The sequence below is a fragment of the Bactrocera neohumeralis genome, chromosome 3 (genome assembly GCF_024586455.1).
Source record: "Bactrocera neohumeralis isolate Rockhampton chromosome 3, APGP_CSIRO_Bneo_wtdbg2-racon-allhic-juicebox.fasta_v2, whole genome shotgun sequence".
Classification (NCBI taxonomy): Eukaryota; Metazoa; Arthropoda; class Insecta; order Diptera; family Tephritidae; genus Bactrocera; species Bactrocera neohumeralis.
The window spans coordinates 37,903,567-37,918,269 of record NC_065920.1 but is presented as its reverse complement, the minus strand read 5'-3'; the positions used below and the strand labels follow the sequence as shown (position 1 = coordinate 37,918,269).

Sequence of the window (14,703 nt, the reverse complement as noted above, 5' to 3'; positions counted from 1 at the left end):
AAATTACTTGAGAAATAATGTATTTTTTTTCTTGAGCAATTACTTGAGAGCTGCGTACCAACCTTTGACAGATAATAAGTGTTGCCATAATTACACATTTAATAAACGAATAAAAATGAATAAAAAAATAGGATTATACCCCAGATACATACATATGTAAATCATTCCTTTTCTATATATGATTCGCCAACGCAAAAAAAGTAGTTTTCTCGAAAAAAACCATGTCATTTATTTATCCCGGTGTTGGATTGGCCAGGCCAGCTCAAGGCCGCACGCTTAAGAAACGGACGCATGTTTACGCTGGGTTGGGCGGACAAGGTTTTTTTTTTTAGCGCACTCAAGAAATCTAAAAGTTATTTGAACATCCTGTTTTGCGAAGTCAAAAACGGAAATTCGAAGTAATCGTAAAAATTAGTTATCATTATTAAGAAGTATATTCCATTTGAAATGTTGCATAAAACCTACCAATCATCAACAACATTTCTTAAATCTCAATAAAAAATATTTTGTAGTTTGTTTTCATTTGTTTATTCTCTCTTGTTAATGTAGATCATTCACAATGCGTATATTGAGAAATAAATTTTTTTCCTTTTTTGAGCAATTATTTGCATATGAAGTATATCAAATATATATGTAGCATTAAAAATTGTAGAGTGTATTTAATAAAGGAAAAACATTAGTCTATGTGATAATGGGATCTGGATAAAAATGATAAATTCGCTAAATTGCGTCCTATTTTCGATGTAATGAATCAAAAGAATATGCAGTTTGGGATATTCTCACACAACTTGTCAATTGACGAAGAAATGGTGCCGTATTTTGGACGTCATAGTTGCAAGATTTTCATCAAAGGAAATGCTAAGATTTGGTTTCAAGATATGGTGCTTGTGTAGTTCCGGTCTTGGTTATCTGTATCGGTTTATTCCATATTGCGGAAAGGATAGTAACGACAATAGAAATGATTTAGGTCTATGAGAAAAAAACTGTTCTGGACCTATTGTCTGTCATTGAAGATCCTCGCAAACATCGCATTTTTTTGATAATTTCTTTTCTTCGCACAAATTATTTTGCATTCTGAAAGAGAAAGGCTATTTTGCCACTGGTACTATTCGAGAAAATAGAACAATGAATAAAACCATGATAAATACGAAAACTCTTCAGAAAAAAGAGAGAGGATCATTTGATTTCAGCTTTGACCAAAAACATGAAGTATTATTAGTTCGATGGAATGACAATTCTGTGGTGACTGTGGCTACTAACAACGCAAAAATCGAACCATTGGTTACGGCAAAACGTTACGATAGAAAAATAAAAAAAATGGTGAATGTGCCACAGCCCCAGGTTATAGCAGATTATAATAAAAATATGGGAGGCGTCGATCTGCATGATAATGGAATTGCCAATTATAGGATTCGAGTAAGAACCAAAAAGTGGTGGTGGCCACTGTTCATCAATTTGATAGATAGTGTTTTAGTAAACTCGTGGAAGATTTACAATCTGGCAAATGAGCGATCTATGACTCAATTAGAATTTAAATCTTACGTTGCTGTTATTTTGATGAAAACCGAAGAAGCCCAACTTACAGATAATTCTCACTTTTTGGGTAATTCAAATAGAAATTTAGGAAGACCATCCAAAAACGCATTACCTTCCAATATTCGCTTCGATAATATTGGTCATGTCATAGAAGAGCACGAAAATAAACGTCGAAGAAGATGCAGACAGTGTAAAAGTACAACAATTTATATGTGTAAAAAATGTCAAATACATCTTCATGCTGATTGTTTTAAAATATTTCACTCACGCTAATCGCTATAGTATTAGCGTAAGTGAAATATTTTAAATGTATTTTTATGACTTGCTTGTATAATATAAGTTCAGTAATCCCAACGTTGCGTAGGTGCAACATTTCACGGAATGAAAAATAATTAACCAATATTTTTTTTTTTAATAATTTTCTCTTTTTTTATGTATTTTTAAACGTAAGAAACAATAAAACCATAAAATATACATTTATTTTTACCCTTGGGAAATAATCGGTTAAGCGCAGGCAAGGCTGCCAATGCGTGAAATCTAAAAGTTATGTTATCACCCTCTTTAAACCACATCTTCTGTAACGGATATTGTTACATCTAAACAAGGTACAATTACTTTTTTCCAGTTTTGTAATTATTTTCATATTCATTTAATTTAAATTCCGCGTTAATGTCTGTATCCAGTATTAAAAATATGTATGTATAAGTATATAAAATTAAAAATATATATACATATCGTCACCTGAAATGCAAAATAACGTAACAACATTTTCGGAAATTTACAGTGGCATGAATGAGACACGAAATAAAATGGAACACGAGTGAAAAAAAATTTAATATTGGTTAAAATTGGTTCATATCTGATCGCAGAGTTTTCTGAAAATGTTAAGACATATGTAATATTATTTACGTAATTTGAAGTAGTGAATCGTAATCAATAAGACACTCAATTTCGAATTTTTTGATGATACGTTATTTTGCATTTCAGGTGACGATATGTAAGTATATAAATATGTATGTAAGTATTAAAAATTAGAGTGTATTTAAAAAAGTGAGTTTACCAGGTAAGTTAAAATACTTAAGTTTTAAAGTGATAAAAATATACCTTAAGGCATTTAAATAGATTGTATCGAAACGTCAACCAGCCGAGGTGTGGTAAGGCGAACAAATGTGCTTAATAGCGGAAACAACGAAAAACGCTACTCCCTTCCTCAGTTGCCTTCATAATCCAAATATTCGATAGTAAGGAAAAATGTACATACATATGTATGTATTTCCTTTGCTGAAGAGCACACATAAAGCGTCAATGACGCTATCATTATTATATATAATAACAGTAGCACTGTTGGGGTCTTCTGATGCTGGAAGTGTGGTTGTCGAAACCGAACTGCGTTGGCTAGGTCAAGCGATACCTACAACGTAAAAATTCCACTTCCTCAAGTGTTTTATTTAATGTATGCGTATGCATCCCATTGGTCGCATGAGGAAGTGAGGACGAACAGTTTTATCAGAGAACCAGTTTTATCTAGCGCTACTATATGTATATGACTGGTATAATTACTGCCGCGAAGCTTTAGTATTAAACTATGTTGATCATTAGGGCAGAGAGTCGAAGGCCACTGGGTTCCTGGGATGGTTGAAGATGGGAGTGACGACTTTAGGCTGGAGGTACTCAACGCATCGAGTCCCAGTTGCGCGTAATTAAACAGTTTTTTAACAAAGACGATTTCTCTAACTTAACAACTTTTCTAACTTAATGGGTCTCAAGTGCTGAACACAATGAGCGCGACAGACTGCAGCAGCACGACAGTGAACTAAAAATGGCGTTGTGAATCCTAAATCCGTTAATCGATAGAACGATAGTCTGTTAATTTTACAAAAACTAAATACATGTAAAAACCTACCGAATAACGACTAACGAATTAACAAGGCTGGTCTGAATACCCCTATTAAAGTTAGCGAGAGCGATAACTGTCGGCCTGCAGTCGTGTAGTCGTGCAGCTGTCAAAATAACTGCGTCCTTAAGAACGTGTGTATTTTAATATTTGACAGATGTCGTTTGCAGTCTGTCGTGCTCATTATGTTCAGCACTTGATGCATAAAAACGATTAAAAGCGCTAGTTGAGTCAAGTGAGCATTTGCTCGTAAGTCGAGTTCGATCAAACAGCAACAGCTCTTGCTCAACGAGTTCAAACCAATTACAATTACTTGAGCAAAGGGAGATCAAACGTCTAATTATTTTTGAAGTGCAAACATGTCGTCAGGTGGTAGTGAATTTGAAGTAGAGCTATATAATAATAATAAAATGGAAACTGACGATATTTCAAAATTTTTGGTAGACAAAATAAAAGAAAATAAATATTTATTAGAAAAAAGTCAGCTACCAAGTATTAAATTAAAAAAAAAAACAAGCAATAGAAATACATATGTGTAAAAGAAATTTGGCAAAAATTTGGGATTGAACTGACGTAGAAAAACATTATAAAAAAAATAGCAAACATGAAAAGTCGCGTTAAAAGTAAAATTGACATAAATAAAACAGGCAATAAAAAAATTATTTAAAAAAACTGGGAAACAGATTTATCCTCATTGCTTTGTTCTGATTCTAATCCCTCAACAAACAAACTTCCCGGTAAGTGCACTGTTATCGAATTTCAATTTTGTTGTTGATTTCGCTTTTTTACAGTTTTTTTTTACAGTTCAACTCTTTCTTGGAAGCAATCGCGACAACTGTACGTTGAATACATTAGAAGAGGCATCAGAAACAACAACATCAGAAACAAAAAAACAGCAACATCAGAAGCAAACAGCGAAGAAAGGCCGTTGCTCTGATAGCGGTGATCAAACTGTAAATTTTTTTATTTTATTTTACATTTTGCTATATGTTGTTTATTTTTGAAGGTTAACAAAAAGTCAACAGCAGTTTTGAGTCATTATGAGACTGATGAGACAAGGGAGTTAAATTCTCAAAATCTGCACAGGCCTGTTTTGTTAAAGCAAAACAAAGTTCTTTCCGCAAAATTGCAGATTTTGCAAGAAAAACTTGTGGAAGAAGCTTGAAGTTTCCTGAACGATTACATTTATTAATATACATATGTATGTATGTATAATTAATTAATCAGGGGTGTTGTGGAATCTGATAGTTGTCGGAATCAGAATTGAAACCGATCAAAAAAAGCTGTAGGTGTCATGAATTCAGACATTATTGGTTTGATATTTGAAACAGAATTTGTATCGGTTTTGGGTGTCACGGAAACCAATTTTATCGGTTTTGCTGTCAGAAACAAAGCAAGAAGATAATCGCACACATTAAGGCGAAATTTCTAGGGATTATAGATAGTATATACATATTTAAACATCATCCGAAAATTGTTTGGATACGAATTCTTTGATATTCTGCCTTAGGGAACCAATTGCTCGATGCATCTCGCATGTGCATTTGTCGGATGGCGGGCAGTTGCAGGTTGCAATTTCTATCGGAAACACAAAGTTCTAAGAGATTTGTTAATAACTTATGTTCAAGTTAATCTAGGAAAATTTCAAAATTGTAAAATTCTAAAAAATTTATAAAATCTGAAAAAAGGGGCCAAAAAATGTTACTTACATATGTTGTTTAAACATATTTTCAAACTTAACTTTTCTTAGTTTTTTTTTAGTTTAAATAGAAGATAATAATTTAATGCCAAAGCAAACTTTGCCCCAAAAATCGTAAAAATGAAAAACCGAGAAATCCCACGTCAAAGTCTTCGCTTTCTGCCCATACATTTTAAAGAGTTTTAGGAAAAAAAATTTAATTGGTTTGGAGATTCTAAAGCAGTTTTCTCCCTTAAAGAAGATTTACAAAACGTAAACTTAACACCCAAATGCGTCTTTATTCATTCACTAATAGCGGGATTCTGTAACCAGTCTCTAGTCTCTATTTGACACATTTTGCGGTAAAGTCTCAATTTGAGACTAGTTACTATTCACTAAACAGTCTCAGTCCCTAGTCTCAAAACATTGTCTCAAATTTTGTGAGGTGGTAATAAGCAGGTCACAAACGTATTAGGAAAAGAGAAAACAAGCAATGGACGAAGAAGACGCAGATTTTTGGTAATTTTAGAAACATATGAAAATGAAGAAAGGTAAGTATTGTTTAAAACAATGAATATAACAATATTATTCATTTCTTTCAATCAGAAATGCAAACAGGAGGAATTTGGCGCACTTAAGGAATAGTGAGGATCCATTTTTATTGGAGGAAGAAATATTTAGAAAATATTTTCGTTTTCCGAAATCGTTGTGTTGGGACCTTATACAGGATTTGAAACCTCACGACAATCGTTTCCGAAAGTCTGCTATTCCTTTCGAGATTCGGGTGAGGGTTCATGCTTTTGAATTAAAATTTTTTACTAAACATTGGTGTACTATTTCTAGTTCGTTTCAGTGCTATATTTTTTTTTAAATGGCTCATACCAATACTGCATTGGAAATAGCCATTTGTCTGCCATGAATCAACCTAGCATATCCCGAAGTATAAGGCGTATATGCAAACTTGTGTTGGAACACAAAAATGTGGAAATAAGTTTCCCAAATGCAACAGAGCACTACAACACGATTAAAATAGGGTAAAGTACATATATACTTTTGTATATATGAGTTAAATTAAACAAGTATATCAAAACATAAATATATTTCTAGTTTCCATAATAAGTTTGGAATAAAAGGATTGGTGCTATTGATTGCACCCATGTTGCTGTAATTGGACCGTATTCGTCGTCTAACGCTATTCCACATGAATACATGAACCGAAAGGGTTACTATAGTATTAACGTAGAAGCGGTAGGTTAAATTATTAATTTAATATAATAAATATATTTATAAGTATGCATGTATGTATATGAATTTTAGATTTGTGACGACAAACTTATTTTTCGCCATTTAAATGCCCGTTTTCATGGCTCATGCCATGACTCCGGAATTTGGAGAACATCGACGGCCAGAATAAAATTAATAAGGGAACATGTTTCTGGTTCATTTAAGTGGCTTCTAGGTGACTCAGGATATCCACTAGAGCCATGGCTTTTGACTCCTATATCAAACCCATCTGCACCAAATGAAGTTCTTTATAACAGAATCCATATAAAGGCCAGGAACATAATTGAAAGAGCCTTTGGTATTTTAAAGTCTCGTTTCCGTTGCTTATCTAAAGAGCGAGTGCTGAGGTATACACCCTCAAACGCCGCGTACTTAGTTTATACTTGCTCAATTTTCCACAACATTTTGCAAAAACATGGTATTTGTGACTTCGATGAAATCGACATGGAAAATTTTGAGAACTCTTCCTTCCTTGCAAGAATGATAGAATACAAGATTACGACAACCGCCATTATGAAACGTCATAGTTACGTGTTGAGAAGAAGAAGAGTGAAAAACTGTCAAATGGCTTGCAAATTGTAAACAGAAAAGTAAACACTTTTGTAAATTTGCAAAATATTATTAATTCTTTCGATTTTAATAAAAAGTTTTAGTGAAGCGATTGAATATTGTTGAGTGAAAAGATTTGAATCATTTCTAAAGAAATATATCGGCCTATTGATAATAAAATTGTCTATTAAGTTGTGATTCAAATGGAGAAGACGTTTCTTGTGTTGTATATAAATATATACATACAGTCAGCGTCAAAAATTAGCATACAGCTAGTACTTGCATGAAAAACGTAAAATGCTTATGAACGTTTTGAGTAAGTCCTTAAATTTCAATCACTGTTGAAATTTATTTCGTTGCTTTAATTCGGGCTGAGTGGTTGCGTCAAAATGGTTCGCGGTAAAGATACATATTTCAGTTGATATTAGAAATTTAGTGGTGAGTCACCGAAAAAATGGTAAATCTTTAGGCGAAATTGCCAAAATTTTCTACAAAAGTCGAGCAACGATCCAGAAAATTATAAATAATAATACAATTCGTGGAAATACCAATAATGCTCATCGGTCTGGGCGCCCACGTATACTGAGTGCAACTGAAGTACGAAATATTGTTCGAGGTGTTAAAAAAAATCCGAGTTCTAGCGCAGTAAAAATTGCTGAAAATCTCTCCCAGGAACGAAGTACGCCAGTTAGCTCCTCCACCGTACGCAGAGCTCTAAATGAGAATGGACTTCATGGTAGAGTACCAAGAAAGAAACCTTATATTTCTGCTCGAAATCGGGTGAAACGCCTCAGCTTTGCAAAAAATCATTTAGTGGATCCACAAGCTTTCTGGAATAACATTATATTCACCGATGAGAGCAAATTCGAGATATTTGGCAGAAAAAATCAAGGTAAGATTTGGAGAACACCAAACAGTGAGCTTCTTCCACAAAACCTGATTCCTACTGTCAAGCACGGCGGAGGCTCCGTGATGGTTTGGGGATGTATGTCAGCTGGTGGTACTGGAAATCTCGTTTTTATTGAATCAACGATGAATAGCAGAGACTACCTAGCGATATTAAAAGACAATTTAAGAGAGAGTGTGCAAAAATTGGGTCTTACACAGCCTTGGGTCTTTCAGCAAGACAACGACCCAAAGCATACAGCGCGTATTGTCAAGGAATGGTTATTATACAACACTCCAAAGCAATTAAATTCGCCTCCGCAATCGCCAGATCTCAATCCTATTGAGAATTTGTGGGATATTTTAGATAAAAATATAAGAAAGCGTCCCATAAACTGCAAAAATGACTTACGAGTGGCCTTGATGGAGGAATGGGCGAAAATTCCATCTGAAGTTACCCAAAATTTGGTGAGCTCCATGCAGCGACGTATGGAAGCAGTTATAAAGTCTAAAGTAGGTCCAACTAAATATTAGATTTTGTTTTTCTGTCTAAGGTAATATAAAAAATTCTTATGTAACACATTCTGTATGCTAACTTTTGATTGCAATTTTCAGGTATTTTTTTCTTTCATTTTGAATATTCTGTGAATAATTTTTTTTCCTTTCCTGGAATTTGTCATTTATAAAACATCTCACTGTGAATAATATATTACACACAAACATTTTTACAAAAATCGTTTTTATTAAAGAAAATTTTACGGTTTCACATGTAAGTACTAGCTGTATGCTAATTTTTGACGCTGACTGTATATTATAAGTTCAGATGTATCAGATGTATGAAATTATGATAAAAGAATTGTGGAATTATTAATTTAGTATTAAATATATCATTTCTTTTGCAAAATAACACCAATTTTTTGGCAACTTTTAAATCGGCCGGAAAACTGAAAAAACTCGTTTTCGATCCTTTAATTGCATAATAATTATTACAACAAGCCACTGCACATTTCATTTTAAAAAATTAATATACATATTTATGCTTAGAAATTTAAATAAATACAACAGTACACTTACACTGGTTTTCTTCATTTGAACAATTTCCACACATGCTACTCTATTTATTGTGGATGTGCCTAAAACTAATTATATACATATTTTCTCTCAACAATATTCTAAACATTCCACTGAAATTTTTCCAGCAAATACGAATGAATTAATATTATTTTCGGAATTTCAAAAAGTGTTTACTTTTCTGTTTACAATTTGTATGCATTTCTATGCTTGTTCGTCTCAACGCATAAGTGTGACGTCACGAAATTGTTGCACAATGTATTTGTTTTTGTAAGAATTGTCAAGAGCTAAACCGAAAAAAACTAACTGCAAACTAGTGTCGTAATCTTGTATTCTATCATTCTTGCTTCCTTGATAATTCTCAAGCTCAAACAAATCAGTATTACACTGCAGGAATAAATGCACGACGTAACTGCTTAAACTCTCTCACACAATCTTTGTAAATAAATATCTTTACAAATAAATATTTCATTTATATTTTCACAAAAAATTAATAAATTCATTTATTCAGTCTTTTATATGTACATAACAGTCATTAATAGGAACATAAAAATCATTTAACTTATTCAGTTTTCTTTTATATGTATGTACGTTATATACATTAATAGGAACGACTTAAAAATAGTTTAACATAAACGTATTCTTTGGTGTGTATGTACAGTATAAACATTACTAAGAACAACTTAAAAATATCTTCTTAACTTAAACAAATATTTTTTTAATTTTTTTTTTTTAAACAGCTTCCGATAGCTTTAAAATAGCACTTGCCATATTGTTCAAAGAGTCTGCAACATTTTGGAAGCATTGTTGCGATGTCTCTCTAAATTTTGCCTCTTCTTCGCTCCTCTTCTTCATTGTAGCCATCATGTCAGCAAACATTTCCTGAGAAGTCTGCCTTCGAGAACGTGACGTTGATGGCATCTCACTTACTGTCGGACTCTGCGGATCTAGATTGATTATAATGTCGTTCTAAACGAAAAAAGAAAACATTCCATTTTATTTACTAATAAAAATATGTTTATAAACATAAGTATACGCAAAGATTTTATTTAATCATACCTCTACTCCAATAGTTGGGACATCAGGCAGCCCATCAACCACGGTCCTCCCTAGTGTTTCCATCGCCCGCTCTTCCAACTCGGAGGATTGAATTTCCTGCATTGGTCCTCCGCCTGTCAATATCCTTACTTACTTTTGCCTTTCTTGCTCTTGAGCGAATCTGGTTTTTCCAGTGGTTAAAACACTGTAAAATAAACAAGATAAGTATTTATTACAATTGAAATATATGTATATATATATATAAGTATATATGTATGTAAAGATTTACCTCCTTCCATTTGGTAGGGGAACGTGATGGACCCTTTAGAGCGTTTAGCTGTTGAGCAAGTTCGATCCACAGCTCTTCTAACCTTTTGGGTCGCGTGGGATCGTTCTTGTGGAGCTTCATTTCAGGTTGAAGCTCTAGAAATGCTAAGTAGCATTCAATTTGCTCTTTCGTTGTACGCAAGGATTCTGGAATTGCAACAGTTAATTATATACAAGTAAAAGAATATAACAGCAAATTTTATTTAACGTTTACTTACCTTTGTTTTCCATTTTGAATGTATTGACAATTCACTTATAGAGATCATCACAGATAATAATCGATTGATGGTGTTTATGTTTTATACAATACTCAATCAGGTAAAAGTAAAAAAAAATCGATTTCACATAAATTTTAGCTCTATAGTATTTCAAATACAAGATTTTATTTTTATTTTTATTGGTAATTCATCTTTTTTACTGCGTTAAAAATAATTTAATGTTTGTTATCGACAGTATTTTTTCATTCAGGTTTTATATACAGTACTTGTCCAAAAAATTACGAACGAAGAAAAAATATGCAGAGTTCCAACTTTAATCATTAATAAGAACATAAATATTTTGCGTATTTTAGAAAAAAATTATTTTTTATATACTATATACATTAAACTTAAATTATTATATTTTTGTATTGAGTCATATTCAATATTTTGTCGCCCCGCCCTTATTTTTTAACACAGCCTTTATTCTATCAGGCAAGCTTTGAATGCATTTTTAGTATCATTCTGTGCAATTCGACGTTATTTGTACAGACATCTTCAATGTTTCGCTTTAAAATGTCAATTGTTGTGTTACTTCGTTCATAGACCTTTCGTTTAAGATATGCCCAACAGTTCTCGATTGGATTTAGGTCCGGAGAATTGCCAGGCTAAGGCAGGACTTCCAAATGCAATTCATTTAGGACATTCATGCTGTTTCTAGCTGTATGGCATGGGGCCCCATCTTGCATAAAGGTACATATATTCTTCTGGCGGAAAGTTAAGTTGGTTAACATAAGGCATCAACGTATCTTTAAGTACAGATATGTTTTGAACAGATCGCACTGTGCCTTCAATGAATTGTAGGGGACCAGGACCTTCTGCAGAAATGCAGCCCCAAATCATCACTGAAGGCGGATGTTTTACCCTGGGAAGAACACAGGAGCTAGAATATCGTTCCCCCTTTCTTCTGCGAACGTAATTTGCTGTCTCAGTCACTGCTTCCAAACGACATTCATCGCTAAAGATAACCTTTCAAAAAATGTTAAATACAATTCTAATATGCTTACTATTGTTAGTTAAAAAATAAATAAAAAAGGAAATAAATTTAAAAAAAATATAAATATTTTAGAAACGTACCTTGCTCCAATATCTTGAATCATAATTTTTGTGCAGCTGAGCCCACAAAACTCGACGCATCAAATCCGTTAATTTTGGCTTTTTCGCTGGTTTCCTGCATTTTAAGTCGTTTTCGTAAAATCTTCTGCGTAGAGTATGAAGAGATATCTTAACGCCAGCGCTTCTAATGTTTTGTAAAATACTTTGCGCTGACGCAGTTCTATTTTTAGCACTTTTCTTACAATAAGGCGATCTTCCCTTCCACTTGTTACTCTCTTTCACCCGCAGTTTGAGCGATTATTATCACTAATCATATTCTCGTTAGGAACTTCAATAAGCTTTTTTTTTTATTTCAGCCACAGATGTTTTAGAAATAACAACAATTTTGGCAATTTCTGAGTAGCTCGAAGCTTCTTCTTTCAAAAGAGCTACAACTTTCATTTTCTTTTCTGATGAAATGTCACTTTTCCTACCCATTTCCTTTATAAAAACTTCAATTAAGAAACGAACGTGTTTTTGACAAAGATTTATTATTTTTGTACTTACCTTTTCTTTTAATATATTTATCTTTCTTTCGGCAATACATTTCGACACTATTCTTAATTATTTAAAATTATAATTTATATCAGCGTAAGTCGTTCTCGCACTTGGTAAAAAGTTAATGATCAAAATTGAAAAAGAGCACTGACGCCAAGAAAAGAGCAATATAACGGTAATCTTACTCAATATTTCACATTTTAGACATATCTACAAAAAAAAACAAACATATAGCTTACCATGTTTGCTTAAGTTTTTGAAATAAAAGCGAATGGAGTTGCCACAATCGAATGAAATATTAAAAAGCTTTAAATTTTTGTTCTCGTTCGTAATTTTTTGGACAAGTACTGTACCAGTGATCTGCAGTGAATGAGTTAAACACAACTTTGAGCCACTTGCGAAAAATTGAGTATGAAGCAAGCAAATTATTCACGGAATGAGTATAAGTGTGAATACTGCTCACTTACAATTATGAGAGAGAGAGTTTTGGCTTGTGAGCTGCTTAGCTTGTATGAAGCATATATTCACAAGTGTTTGCTTATGAGCTCACAATACTTATGAATCTTTGCTTAGGATTCTCTGACATTCATGAATACAAAACACTTGTGAATATACGAAGAAGCTCAATTGTGCGCAAGCCACTTGAGCCGTAACGATATGAACCAAAGGCTAAGAAATCCATTACGAAATTAGTAAGAGTTACTATTATATTATTGTATAACAACAAGGATTTTGTAACTGGTTCTAATAATGACTAGATATAATGAAATAAAAAAACTGTATTTTCATATTTTGTGTTAATTTTCTCTATTATTAAAAAAAATCACATATACATACATACTTACATTATTATGTTATCACTTATAATAATACATTTTATTTTATAAAATGATAATTCAGTTCCTTTCAATGGAATTAAAATTAAAATAAAAATCACGTCAGTTTAATGGTATAAAAATTACATGAATTATTATCAAAAAACTAAATAACAAACTTCAGTTAATTTCGGTAAAAAATAAAAATAATAAGCATAAAATTTACTTCAAGATTTATGTACATACATACATAAGATTCAACTCCAAAGATACAAGTATATATTATAAGTATAGCTTCTAAATATATATTAAGATTGAGGTATTGCACAAAATTACTTCTCAATATCATTGTATATTTTTGTTTTTTAAGTTTCTAAGGTCTTATTGCCATATTAGTTAGTCTTAAATATTGAATTCAGGAATATTATTTTATCTACGGTTTTGGGTGCAAGTCGATTTCTTTTATCAGTTATTAAATTGCCTGCCAAGGAAAATACACGTTCAGACGCCGCACTACTTGCAGGTATAGTTAATATTTTAAGTGCAAGTTTTGATATGCTTGGAAAGTTAGCTTTATGTTGCTTCCACCATTGAATTGCGTCAAAGTCGTTATCAAATTGTATTCTTTCTGTAAAATATCGATCTATCTCATCTTCGATACGTTCCTGCGCGCCCATGTTTGAAATATTTGGAAAAAAGAAGTTCAGGTGAAGACGTATTTGATGTTGAAGTAATTGGTGAAGATGGAATTTGTGATAAGAAACAAAGAAGTTTCAGTTTTGTAGTTTTAACGAAGTCAATAAACTCACCCGTTCCTTTTAAAACCCCTCCGCGTAGGTATAAACTTCAGGGACTCATCTACCTAAGCTCTTCATTTTCTAAAATGTAAGATAAAGCTTTGCATTTAGGCTTAAGAAATAATTGAATAAAAGGATAAGAAACAAATAAGTTTCAGTTTTGTAGTTTTTACGAAGTCAATAGACTCACTGGTTCCTTTTAAAACCCCTCCGCGTAGGTATAAACTTCAGGGACTCATCTACCTATGCTCTCCAATTTCTAGAATGTAAGATAAAGCTTAAGAAAATAATTCAATAAAAGGATAATAAACAAAGAAGTTTCAGTTTTGACGTCACTACAATCGCGCGTTTCGTTCCTTTTAAAACCCCTCCGCGTAGGTATAAAATATATTTTTGAATAGGCACGGAATTTGTGAATGTATTCATGAATAAACAATGAGCCACTTATTAGTGAATGTATTCATGAGCCTTTCAACTCATCTAATGGTAAGCAACGAATAGCTCAAACAATTGTATACAGAGAAGCAAGCCAAGCCAAGTGTGAGCGATAAGTGATTGTGAGACATATTCACACTCATTATTACACAAGCAAGCCATGTGATTGTGAGAAGATAATATTTTTAGTGAGAGCAAGTGTGAGTGAATATTGGGGGTGATTCATGAATATGAGAGTGTATTTATAAGCCAAGTATTCACTGCAGATCACTGTACTGTACATCTCTAAGTAATGAAATGTGACAGATGGTCAGACCTGTTCGTTTTCAGTAGAGCGACTCGCAAATTTTTAGTGACTGTCACTTACAGAATAGCAAAATCGTCTCAAGTCTCAAAAATTGTCTCTAACTTAAAATCTCAAATTTAGAGACTTGAGACTGTCTCACATTACAGAATCGTACGGTAAATGTTATCTCTTAAAATCTTCCTTTAATTCGGAGCTTATTAAAAACTTTAAATAGTATGCTTCCAAATGTATTCATGT

The 14,703-nt window shown here is 32.7% G+C and overlaps 1 long non-coding RNA gene and 1 pseudogene across 1 annotated transcript; one reads left to right on the top strand and one right to left on the bottom strand.

The window, feature by feature from the left end:
• The first annotated feature begins 4,034 nt into the window (after nt 1-4,034).
• LOC126753004 (putative nuclease HARBI1) lies at nt 4,035-6,365 on the top strand (annotated as a pseudogene).
• A 6,818-nt stretch (nt 6,366-13,183) lies between these two features.
• LOC126753503 (uncharacterized) lies at nt 13,184-14,112 on the bottom strand. The gene is made up of 2 exons (XR_007666161.1): nt 13,737-14,112; nt 13,184-13,592 (listed from the first exon to the last, which is right to left on the bottom strand). It is a non-coding gene; the product is annotated as an uncharacterized LOC126753503 (long non-coding RNA).
• Nucleotides 14,113-14,703: the final 591 nt, after the last annotated feature.